This window comes from Ovis aries, chromosome X, assembly GCF_016772045.2.
Source record: "Ovis aries strain OAR_USU_Benz2616 breed Rambouillet chromosome X, ARS-UI_Ramb_v3.0, whole genome shotgun sequence".
Classification (NCBI taxonomy): Eukaryota; Metazoa; Chordata; class Mammalia; order Artiodactyla; family Bovidae; genus Ovis; species Ovis aries.
In genome coordinates this window covers 104,422,506-104,435,494 of record NC_056080.1, presented here as the reverse complement: position 1 = coordinate 104,435,494, position 12,989 = coordinate 104,422,506, and positions in this window count along the sequence as shown.

Below are 12,989 nucleotides of genomic sequence, written 5' to 3'. Positions count from 1 at the left end.
AGCTGGAAGCAGTATCTCTCAGGGAAAAGGAGTAGTGTGATGTTTAAAGATTTTATTCTATTCTTTATAAGGTAATTGTTGTAGGAAAAGTTGGAAATTCATGTTTTCATTTATCTTGGATCCTATCACTTCAAACTGATCGTTGTAGTCTTCTGTATAATTTTCCAGATGTTTTCGTATATGTAAATACTGGTAAAATGCTGTCTCAACTAAAATTGGATCATATTATCCATGCTTCTTTGCAATATAGTTCCTACCAGATACATAAACCTGTTGGATGGAGGGACCTTCACTAATTTAATCAGTTGCTTATGATAAACAAGCTTTTTTCAAATGTTAAATTCTTTTAAAAGATGCTGCACTCAACATTCCTGTTTATGCATCTTTTGCCAAAGTAATGTCTACCTTTGATCAGTGTGAATTTTTATAAATGTCAATTTTTAAAACTATTTTAATTAATTTATTTGGCTGCTCTGGGTCTTAGTTGCTGCCTGTGAACTCTTAGGTGTGACATGTGGGATCTAGTTCCCTGATCAGGGATTGAATCCAGGCCCTCTGCACTGGGAACTTGAAGTCTTAGCCACTGGACCACCAGGAAAGTCCCCAGTGTGAAGTTTTGTAGGAATGTAGGGCAACTGGGTTTGGAATCTGGCTCTGGAGCTTACTGTATGTCTTTACACAAATCACAGCCTTTCTAGGCTCCAGTTTCCTCATCTTTATTTTTTTTTTAATTTTTATTTATTTTTTATTTATTTATTTTTTTTAATTTTAAAATCTTTAATTCTTACATGCATTCCCAAACATGAACCCCCTCCCACCTCCCTCCCCATAACATCTTTCTGGGTCATCCCCATGCACCAGCCCCAAGCATGCTAAGTGGAAGCAATCAGGCTACTGATCGTTTACAGGTATGGGGAGGACTAAATGAGATAATACATGAAAAATAATTGGTTAGTGCCTAGCACATAGCAAGTCCTAAATCAGTATTAGCTATTATTGTTGTTACTATTATTATTACCACCAGGACCCCTGAAGAAAATTGGTTCTTCAAAATAACACCCATAGTTTCTATTACTCTTTAAAAGAGAGTAATCAGAATTTCCTGAGAAAATTCTTAGGTGGAAAACTTTAGAAGCTGAATCAATATTTTCTATTTCTAACTTTGTTTATCTAGAGGATAAATAATAAGTTTAAATGAAGTGTGGGCTGTGGAGCTATTTACCGTGCTCTGCCTATATAGCTTTCTGCCAGTCAAACCAGGAAAGGAGAGCTATTTGTTGGATGTTCTTATGTAAAAATCAACTATTTTGTGATGAATAAAGCCACTTCCAATTCTTCCTCCTTTGGAAAATGCTTCAAGCCCATCTTATCCCATAAAATCAGCAGAATATCTGTGCTATCATCTTTGCAACTTCCCTGTATCTTCAAGCTGTTCTCCTGTGATTTTCTCTTGTATTCATGGGCCCACTATTTCTTATTCTCAATAGATGTGGGAAAGAGCACAGAAACAGAGATTATTGTCTCTCAAACTTTTATTTTTAATCTGGGAAGATATCCAAGAGTCACACTGGGACAGATTTCAGGTTCATATTCCCACCTGAAGCTTTGGAAACTAGTCACTATTCCGACCAAAGCCTATACAGTGTCACCCTTATTTCTCTAAGTGTCATCAAAGAATAGGGAAACAGTCACTCTGTTGTATTGGTTGATTTCATTTCTTTGTATTTACATATTTTTAATTGAGTTATAGTTTGATGTGCAATATTATGAAGTTCAGGGATACAACATAGTGATTCACAATTTTTAAAAGTTATACTCCATTTATAGTTATTATGAACTATTGCTGTATTCCATGTGCTGCACAGTATGTCCTTGAAGCTTATTTATTTCATATATAGTAGTTTGTTACCTATCAATCCGTTACTCCGATCTTGTTCTTCCCCACTTTGTCTCTCCACTGGTAACCACTAGTTTGTTCTCTATATTGGTGAGTTTAGTTTCTTTCTTTGGGTCATATTCACAAGCTTGTTTTATTTTTTAGGTTCCACATACAAGTGATATCATACAGTGTTTATCTTTCTCTGACTTGCTTCACTAAGCATAATACTCTTTGGAGAGTCCATCCATGTTGTTGCAACTGACGAAATTTCCTTCGTTTTATGGCTCAGTAGTATTCCACTGCGTGTGAATATATACACACACATCACATCTTCTTTGTCTATTCCTCTGTTGATGGACACTTGGGTAGCTTCCATATCTTGGTTATTGTAAATAGTACTGCAATGAATGCTGTGGTGCATGTATCTTTCAAATTAGTGTTTTCTTTATATATATATATATATATATATATATATATATATATAATCACCCTAGGAGCACTCACCCTCTTTGAGAAGCTGGTGGAATATTCAGAGGTCGATGGCCTAGCTCAGCAGTTATTGGTCAGTGACCCAAAGTCATGGTGACCAGTTTTCTGAAATGCTTCCAGTAGCTCCATGCTTACTTATGGTAGCTTCCTCCTCTGCTCCACTGAGCATTGTGGACAGAGACACTCAACAGGATGGGTGGCATAAATGTGGTGGTTACATGAATCCTTTGTGGACACAGCTTTTGTGGAATCTGAGCACCAAATGCTGGGACATCCTTGTCTGTAAGTGAGGCCCGGAATGCCTCCCCGCCACTGTGTGTCATTTGCCATGCTGTGTCATCCTTCCCTCCAGTAATGACCAGGTCCGCTCTACTGTGGTGTCTGTCTCCGCTTGTTGTCATGGCTTTGTCAATTGAGCTAGGCTAGAGCTTCGTTTCCTGGGATTGCCTTCCCTGTCCTGAGTGAAGGTTGGCCAGAAGAAAAGCTGGGGCAAGATCTGGCAGGTGGGAGTGAAGCCCCGGCCATTATGTTCTGAAGTTGGGTGTAAGAGCAGGTGCGATTGCCGCTTGTATGCATTGGCACTGACTCCCTGGCACCCCTGTTGCCGTGGGCCAGCAGGGGGCCCGCAGCAACTCCAGCCCACAGGGTGATCTCCTACAACAGCTCCAGACCCTGGCCGTGTGCACGTGCAGCTGGGTGTCAGAGGATGCCGGCTCCTTCTCTAGATTGGAGACGGTAAGAGGCAGCTGTATGGCTCACAGGATTTTATGCCTTCGTGGGTTTTAGTTTGTTGTTGTGGGTTCAAGGGAATCCTTGCAGCTTCCACTTGGCCTTTGCTCTCCCCCAGTTCATATGCACCTGTCTGCCCAGCTGTTGGCCTTGAATCTCTTCAGTGACTTCAGGCCACCCTAAAATGTGAAGGCAATAGCCTTTCATAGACTTCATCTCAGCTCCCACCAGTGCATCAGATCTAGTCTCTATAATATATCCGTCATGGCTTTTAACTCTTCTTCCCTGATCAAACCATACAACTGTGTTTTGTTGTATTGTTTAGTTGCTCAGTTGTGTCTGACTCCTTGCAATCCCATGGACTGTAGCCCGCCTGGCTCCTCTGTCCATGGAATTCTCCAGGCAAGAATACAGGAATAGATAGCCAATTCCTTCTCCAGGGGATCTTTCTGATCCAGGGATCGAACCTGAGTCTCCTGCTTAGCAGGTGGATTTGTTACCACTGAGCCACCAAGGAAGCCAATTGTGTGTGTGTGTGTGTGTGTGTGTGTTTGTGTTTGTGTGGTGTGTGTGTGTGTATTTCAGATTGTTTTAAGCCAGTCGTCTCCTGATGGGCACTTGGGTTGTTCCCATGCCTTTGCTGTTGTGAATAGTGCTGCTATGAACATTATGGTGCCTGTGTCTTTTCAAATTAGAGTTTTCATTTTTTTTTTTTCTGGATCCAGGAATGGAATTTCTGGATCAAATGGTAATTCTATTTATAGTTTTTTGAAGAACCTGCATACCATTTCCATAGTACCTGTACCAATTTACACTCCCACCAACAGTATAGGAAGGTTTCTTTTTCTCCACACCTGTCTACCATTTATTTGTAGACTTTTTGACAGCCATTCTCACCTGTGTGAGGTGTTACCTCATTGTGGTTTTGATTTGCATTTCTCTGATGATTAGCCATCTTTGTCATCTTTTCATGTGCCTCTTGGCCCTCTATATGTCTGCTTTGTAAGTAAGTGTAGTCACTCAGTCATGTCTGACTCTTTGCGACCCCATGGACTGTAGCCCAACCAGGCTCCTCTGTCCATGGGATTCTCCAGGCAAGAATATTGGAGTGGGTTGCCATTTCCTTCTCCAGGGGATCTTCCCGACCCAGGGATCAAACCTGGGTCTTCCACATCACAGGCAGATGCTTTACCCTCTGAGCCACCAGGGAAGCCCTATATGTCTGCTTTAGAGCATGTCTATTTAGGTCTTCTGCCCATTTTTTGATTAGGTTGTTTATCTTTTCTGCATTGAGTCATTATGAACTGTTTGTGTAGTTTAGATTTCTTAGGTTTACTTTTTCAGTTTAATCTTTAATTGTTTCACAGTGTTTCTGGGGCCATGCTGCATGGCTTGTGGGATCTTAGCTGCAAATTAGGGATTGAACTCGGGCCCTCAGTAGTGAGTGAGGAGTGCTAACCACTGTACTTCAAGGCAATTCCCTATATTTTGGATATTAACCCCTTCTCAGTTGCACCCTATGAAAATATTTTCTCCTCTTCAGTAGGTTTTCTGTTAGTTTTGTTGATGGTTTCCTTCGTTGTGCATAATAAGCTTTGCAGTTTGATTAGATCTCATTTGCTTACTTCTGCTTTGATTGATATTTCTTTTGCCTTGGGTGGTTGATCTAAGAAAATGTCACTATGATTTCTGTCACAGAATGTTTTGCCTGTGTTTTTTCTAGGAGTTGAACAGTGTCTTGTTTTACATTTAAGTTTTTTAACCATTTGAGTTTGTGTGTATGGTGCGAAGAAATGTGCTAAGTTCACGCTTTCATATGTAGCATCCAGTTTTCCCAGCACCACTTGCTGAAGAGACTGTCTTAGCCAATGTATAGTTTTGCCTCTTTTATCATGGATTAATTGGCAGTAGGAGTGTGGATTTAGTTTTGGGGGTCTCTATTCTGTTCCTTTGATCTATATGTCTGTGTTTGTTCCAATACCATGGTGGTTTGATTACTGTGTCTGACAAAAGAATTTTTCATTTCTCAAAAATATAAAAAGATATGTACATGACAATTTACTAAGGCTCTACTACCCTTGCTTTCTCTTTTTAGTGTTAATTGTAGATTATTTTTTTAATATTTTTATTTATTTCTCTATTTGGCTGCACTGGGTCTTTGTTGTGGCATGTGGGATCTTAGTTCCCTGACCAGGCATTGAACCCAGGTCCCCTGTAGTGAGAGTACAGTCTTAGCCATTGAAGCACCAGAGAAGTCCCACCCTTGCTTTCTTTTTAAAAAGTATTTATTAATTTATTTTTGACTACTGGGTCTTTGTTGCTTCGTGTGAGCTTTCTCTAGTTGTGGTGAGTGGGGGCTACTCTCTAGTTGTACTGCATGTGCTTCTTGTTGCAGTGACTTCCCTTGTTGTGGAGCATGGAATCTTGGGTGCTTGCGCTTCAATAGCTGCAGCTCGTGGGCTCAGTATTTGTGATTCCCAGACTTTACAGCCTGGCAGGCCGATTCTTTACCACAGAGCCACCTCGGAAGCCTAGTTCCCCCTTACATATAGAATACAAACAGTTTTGCACAGTTTTTTTTGCCACATCTTGATTTCCTCCCTTTCAACATTATGTCCTGTGATACCCCAGATTCCCTTCCAACATGCACCGTCTATGGATCTCTGGAAATTCCTCCAACTCCTGGACATACCTGCATGCTCCTAACCTAGGCCCTTGGCTCAAGCCTTTTCTGCTTGAGCTCTGTACTCTGTTGGATCCCTAACCATCCCCTCTTTCCATGTTCAGTTCTCACGCCCAGCAAATGACTTAGGGCATAGTCTCTGAATTAGAAATAGTTTTCATCAATAACACCAAAGTAAAAATATAAATAATAGCAATAGTAATACAAATAACACCAATAACTCACATGGATCAAGCCCTTACCTACTGTGCCAGGCACTGTTCTATGTGTTTTCTTTTTTTTTTTTTTTATGTGTTATCAACATATAAATTTTGCTGTTCTTCCCAATAACTCCTCACCTAACATCTTCAGTGTCAGTGTGGACGAGGATGCAGACTGACCACACTCTTGATCACTTCACTCCAGCACCAGCTGATGCTGGTTGAGTGCTCACCACGGGCCTATCTTTATTACTTTATTTAAACCTCATGACAGTGTAAGGCAGCTACCATCAGGAGATCCATTATATAGACGTGACAGTTGAGGCATGGAGAGAGGTCAGCCAACTTGCCCAGGGTCACAGAGCAAGGAAATGGTGGGGCTCTGCAATCCGCCTTCATAATCTGTGGATTCTTTTTCTGCTGTGGGCTGATCTTCCTCTGGAGACACTGAGAACCCACAGCACAATGGCTGGGTCAGGTATTGTGACATTCCCACACCACCCAGCACAGGGCCTGTATACCACACCCAACATAGGCTTACTGATGCTCACAGGTACAAAAATGTGCAGGACAGATGTCATTTTCACAGGAAACCATTCTGCCCTCATTGAGAATCATCAGAGGATAAATATCTCCCTTCTCCCAAAGCCTCATGAATAAATGAATAAAGAGAAAGTGACTGAAGTGGTAAACATAAAGCGGTGTGTGTGGTCACCTGTAAAGTTTTATTGGAAATCTTCAATGCCAAAGTGTTACTGCCCAGGATGTAAGGAACATCCTAAATATAAGCTTCCAAAGAGCACATTAGTGATGGGCACACAAATGTCACCTCCTCTCCTCCACACCTACACTAAAGTGTCATTATGTATGACATACTTGAGGGGCTTCCTTGGCAGTCCAGTGGTTAAGACTCTGTGCTTCCACTGCAGGGAAGACAGGTTCAATCCCTGGTGGGGGAAACTGAGATCCCACATGCCATGGGGCATGGGAAAAGAGAGAGAAAGAGAGGTTTAAAGAATTTATCAACACAGTTAATTAATGATAAAAATGATTAATGTCCTCCAGGATAAAGGTACCTAAACGGCTGTCTGATCAAATCCCCGTGCCCCTCAAAGGCAGGTTGCCTAACACAGCAGCCTCAGCTCTGTCTACCTGCTCCTCCTTCTCTATTCCAACCCACTGGTAGAAGAGGGGCCACATGTGAAAGTGCAGTGAGTGGATCAGGGCAGCACAGAGCTTGTCGGTGACTGACACTGAGCAATACCACTCTGGTTTGATTTCTTTTAAAAGGGGGATGAGGATTATGATGAGGGAGCAGGTAGAAACAGATAAATCAAGTACAACATGAAGCACGGGACTCATGGTTAGAAGCTATTTTTGATATTCAGGATACTCCCATGCCCCAAGACCTGTAAATACCTCTTGAACAAGCATAAACCCTCAGCCTGGCCTGGCTTTCATTTGCACTTCTCACTGCAGAAACAGAATTCTGGAAGTTAGAGGAGGGACAGAGGGGGAGGGGAGGAGAGGGGAGGGTGGCTTGGGGAGGGGTGAGGGTGGAGGGGAAGGAAGGAACTGAGGTGCAGGAGAGAAGGGCAGCGACGGGGAAGCTGGAAACAAACTCCTCCTGATCTAGAACAGGGGCGCAAGTGTTGCGGGGTGCCTGCAGCCAGCGGTGGGGAGCTGAGTCCAGCCCTGTATGCAAAGCTGCACAGTTACCTGCCAAGTTGAAGGAAGGGCCCCGAAGGAAGGGCCCCTTGCACTGTAAGCTTTCTAAGAGCACAAAGCACTGGCCAGGGTCTACGCGTGCACTCTGACATGGGTTAGCACAAATCGGTAGTACGTGTTGCTCAGTAAGGGGCGGGTTGGGTTTCTTGCAGCTGGCTTCTGAACACAGTGTACCCTGAAATAGAGCCCCCAGGAGCCAGAGCAAGCAGCCCGCTAGCTAATCATGTCATCTGAATCACTAGCCCCATTCGTGGACTTTGGTGGTGAATGAAACAGAACCAGAGCCCCATCCATTAGTTACAGAGTTGGAGCAGTGGAGGGGGATTAGAGGGTGCAGACGTGCTCAGAGCCCACAGGACAAGGGGGACCACTGGTCTGTGGCTTTCTCCAGCCCCATCTTTGCATCTCTCGCTCCAAGGGAACTATGGGCTAGGAGCCTGCATCCCTGGAGAGCTGTTCTCCTAACGTTTCTCCAGGGCTCTGGCTCCAGGGGCCAGTGAGGTCTCATTTCCCTGCCCCTCCCCACCCCTAGTAGGCATGCCTCTACTTTATGGCCATGCCCTGGCCTCAAGTGCCCCCAGAGGGTCCCACCTACCTCGATCAAGGGGCAGGGCCGGAGGGAGTTGGGGGCCAGGGAGGGAGGGGGGTTGAGGGAGGGAGGGCGCCTAAGCAGGAGCAAGCACACACTGGACCAGCAACACAAGCTACAACTGGGACCAGGCGCCCAGAAGAGAACTGACCCGGCGGTTAGCCCCAGGACTATCCCAGACTAGCACATCTGCACAGATCCGGGCATAGAGGCTGATTCATCCACAGCGCTCAAGACTGGAGCCTCCGCTGAGGGCAGGTGGGGTGGGGCCACAGCCTGGATGATGCTATTGCAGCCTGGAAGACCGGGAAGAACCGCATGGTCAGAGGCCGGGCCGGGTCAGGTGCTTTGCTGAAGCCCAGGAAACGCCCTTTCCCTGGGAGAGACCCACCCGAGGACCGGACTCAGCTGCTGCACAGTCACAGCCCTTGGTCTCCCTGCCGCCTCTCTATCGGCCTTGCTCCTTTTCCAGATATGAAGCCTCCCGTGGTATCAGCGATGGTAGTGGGAGGAGAAGAGGCCTAGTGTGGTCTGAACTGGAGCTGGGGGAGGTCGAGGAGGCAGCCATGAGCCCAGGAGGAAGCAGCAGCAGTAGCAGCTGGAGCTGAACGCTGGGGGCCCGGAGATGAGGCGGGGGTGCGGGAGGGGAAACGAGGGGACCTGCAGAGGCGCCTCCACCACATCAATTCATGCTCTCAGCCCATGCATGGAGAGCCTTTTCCACCGCACCACATACCTCGCCTGGTTCCTGAGTACACAGCTAACCTGGAGCTGCCTAGTTCTCCAGGGGGCTCGGTTGTCCCTGGGCTCCGCTGGTTCTCTTCTGCAGTCCCTCTTCAGAGCCAAAAGCTACCTGGATGGCCCAAGGCCAACAGGCACACCTCCCTTAGGACTCTTTGGTGGAGGCGGTACCTACTGGGCATCCTGCAGTATTTAAATCCATCAAGTAGGGAAACTGGCAACTGACCTGGTTTGTTAATAATGTTTTGTTGCAACCACACATGAGGTACAGTGGAGCACGTGCAGGGTCACAATTACCTATGTTTAAATTTTAGTAATATTTTCATCATGTGATATTTTTGCACTAATTTTGATACTTCTTAAATATTGGATTAAAATATTTTTGTCTTGAATACTGATTTTATTTGATGCCACAATAACATTTTGCACAGGAGGGAAACCACCTCCTAAAGCAAGTCTGGAGCTGACTATTACAGAAACGTGTACTGGGGTAGGGGGCATGAAGGGGATGGAAACTTTAAAACCAAGCATGAAATAACATCCATATATTTAATTTTATCCACATCTCCAAATTCTGAACATTTTTATTTCATTCTCTAAGGAAGGAGCTTGCAAGGCACATGGATGAGGCTGCAGTCACGGTGCACGTGAGGAAACCTGAAAAAAAATTAGGCAGATCAGCCATCCTAAAACCTGCTTCTGGGCTTGGACACTTTTGTCCTGGACATTGTCATGTTGATTTGTGCTTATGGCCGTTTCCATGATTGGAAAATAAGATTGGAACTCTCAGTTCAGTTCAGTCGCTCAGTCATGTCCGACTCTTTGCAACCTCATGAACTGCAGCACACCAGGCCTCCCTGTCCATTACCAACCTCCGGAGTCCACTCAAACCCATGTCCATTGAGTCAGTGATGCCATCCAACCATCTCATCCTCTGTGGACCCCTTCTCCTCCTGCCCTCAATCTTTCCCAGCATCTGGATTTTTCCAATGAGTCAGCTCTTCACATCAGGTGGCCAAAGTATTGGAGTTTCATCTTAACCATCAGTCCTTCCAATGAACACCCAGGACTTATCTCCTTTAGGATGGACTGGTTGGATCTCCTTGCACTCCAAGGAACTCTCAAGAGTCTTCTCCAACACCACAGTTCAAAATCATCAATTCTTCAGTGCTCAGCTTTATATTCCAACTCTCACATCCATACATGAATACTGGAAAAACTATAGCCTTGACTAGATGGACCTTTGTTGACAAAGTAATGTCTCTGCTTTTTAGTATGCTCCCTAGGTTGGTCATAACTTTCCTTCCAAGGAGTGAGCGTCTTTTAATTTCATGGCTGCAATCACCATCTGCAGACTCTGAAAGTGGCAGTTGCTCAGTCCTGTCTGAGTCTTTGACACCCCATGGACTATATAGTCCATAGAATTCTCCAGGCCAGAATACTGTACTGGGCAGCCATTCCCTTCTCTAGGGATCTTCCCAACCCAGGGATCAAATCCAGCGCTCCTGCATTGCAGGCAGATTCTTTACCAGCTGAGCCACCAGGGAAGCCCTTAGGGGCTCTAAGAGGTAATAAATTCAAGCTCACGGAAATAGCCCATTACCAGTGAGAACATAGTTCCCAAAGGGAAAAAATAGAGCCACTTTTCCTACACCTGTGGTACCTACCTATCTACCATCTATCTGTCTAAATATATATAGATACAGTCTCTTCTAATAAAGTTCAGGTCCTCCTAACACAAATATCCTTTAGGGAGGAAGTTAGCCCTCCTGAACGCAATACTTCCATCTTATGAGTAGTTCATACTGGGACTCAATATGACCTGAAAGTACTTAATGCACTGAGGAGCTGGGTTATAAGAGGGTTCAACTGTACTATTTGAAATATTCAAAACCAAGCATAATCTCTGAGGTAAAATGAGTGATTTTGTGAATATTTCAGTGCTGGTACAAGGGAGTAATTGGTTCAGAGAACACACTATAGGAGTAACTAGCATGCATTTAGTTGCACCGAGATGGATGGGGTTGAAAGCTTAAAGTCCACGTTCTCCTGCTGTTGTTTTTCAGCGTTTGGTAATGCAAGGTAGGGAGTGGCAGCGCTAAATTTGTCAGTGAAAACAAAACCAAAAATGAACAATTACGGACAAATTTCCAGTGACCCAAAAAGGGTAAAAAATAGAATTGTAATATATAGTCTACTTATGCCTTGAAGATATCACACAGATTCAATGTTATGAAACTATCAAAAGCAGAAGTGAATATTCTCTCGAGGAATTTCTAATCTAAGGATTTTTTAAAACCACTTTTTGTGGTACAGTTAGGAACAAGTGGGTTTTGTGGAATTTGTTTGGTGTTGGTGGGGTCAATTCAGGGTAGATTTGGACCTGTGTTAATCTGAAGTACCTTTTCATTTCCTCAAGTGGTGATGACTTATTTCTAGGTCATGAGATCAGCAGGTGAATACTGGAGACCACAGGAAACCTTAAGTTGTGTCAAAGAAGCTCTAGTAGGAGGAAAAATCAGGAAAGTTTTATTATTAGCATTGCTGCAGAGCCCCTGAGTGAGGGTTGTGATGGACCTGGGCTGCAGACCTGATAGGGGTTGGAGTGACGGGTCTGGAAACCTGGGCTGGGAGCCTAAGGCCAGGGCCTGGGCTCACAGTCAGTCTGGCCAGGCCTTGGGAGGCCCAGGCCTCTGCTCTGTCACACAGGCAAAGAAAACTCACAGGGAAAGAAAACCTGATGTTTTGGTGACTTGCTTCTCCTGGCTTTACACAGTGGTCTCTTAGAGGAGTTCTGAAGGGCGAAAGGGCAACAAGAAACAAGGGAAAAGAGAAAATGTTCTTATCTATGTCCAAACTACAGCATGAATACCCAAGAACCTCCTTCCTTTTCTCTTTCTTCTTTTTCAATGAGCTATAACTGATGTACATTAGTTTCAGGTGTGTAACATAATATTTGTTGTCTGCATACATTGCAAAATGAGTACCGCAAGTGTAGTTAAGGTCCATCACCATACAGTTACAGATGATTTTTCTAGTGATGAGAAGAAACTCATTTTTGTTACTGCTGTTGTTTTTCTTTTTTTGCCCACACCTTGTGCTTTTCAGGATTTCAGTTCCCTGATGAGGGACTGAACTTGGGTCATGGCAGTGAAAGCTTAGAATCCCCACCGCTAGACCCCGAGGGAACTCCCAAGAAGAAACTCTTAATGTTTTTCCCTTTCTCTTTTGCAAATATAACAGACTTGCTTTGTGTAACCTCTGTTGGGAATAGAGACCTAATGCTGGCCCACATACCCCATTGTGGGCTCTGGTACATTTTGGTTTGTACCACTGGTCCATTTGAATCCTCCCGAAATGAGCTCTATTGCGCTTTCTTATTGGCTCAGATGATAAAGAACCTGCCTGCAATGCAGAAGTCCTGGGTTCTATCCCTGCATTGGGAAGATCCCCTGGAGGAGGAAATGGCACCCCACCACACTATTCTTGCCTAAAAAATTCCATGGATGGAAGACCCTGGTGGGCTACAGTCCATGGCATTGCAGAGATTTGGACATGACCTAGTGACTAACACTTTCACTTTTAAAATGAGCTCTATTACACTGGTCTTCTTTATGTACTCATGTAGAGGAAGGATCCTTAATCCTAAAATCACAGAGCAAAAATGAGGAGTCAGGCAAGGAGAGGAGGCTTCCACTGTCACAATTTGTAGTCTGGGAACTTCCAAAATGATTAAATGCCATGTAAATACCATTAACTAAGATGCTGAGCAGATGGTGTGGTTTAATTGACATGGTTTTGTTAATATTTGCCAGACATCCTGGGAAAAGACTTCGTGAGGCCCCACCTCCACAGTTAAAAAAATTTTTTTTATTGAGGTACAATTGACATACATTATTTTCTTGGGCTTCGAAATCGCTACAGATGGTGACTGCAGCCATGAAATGAAAA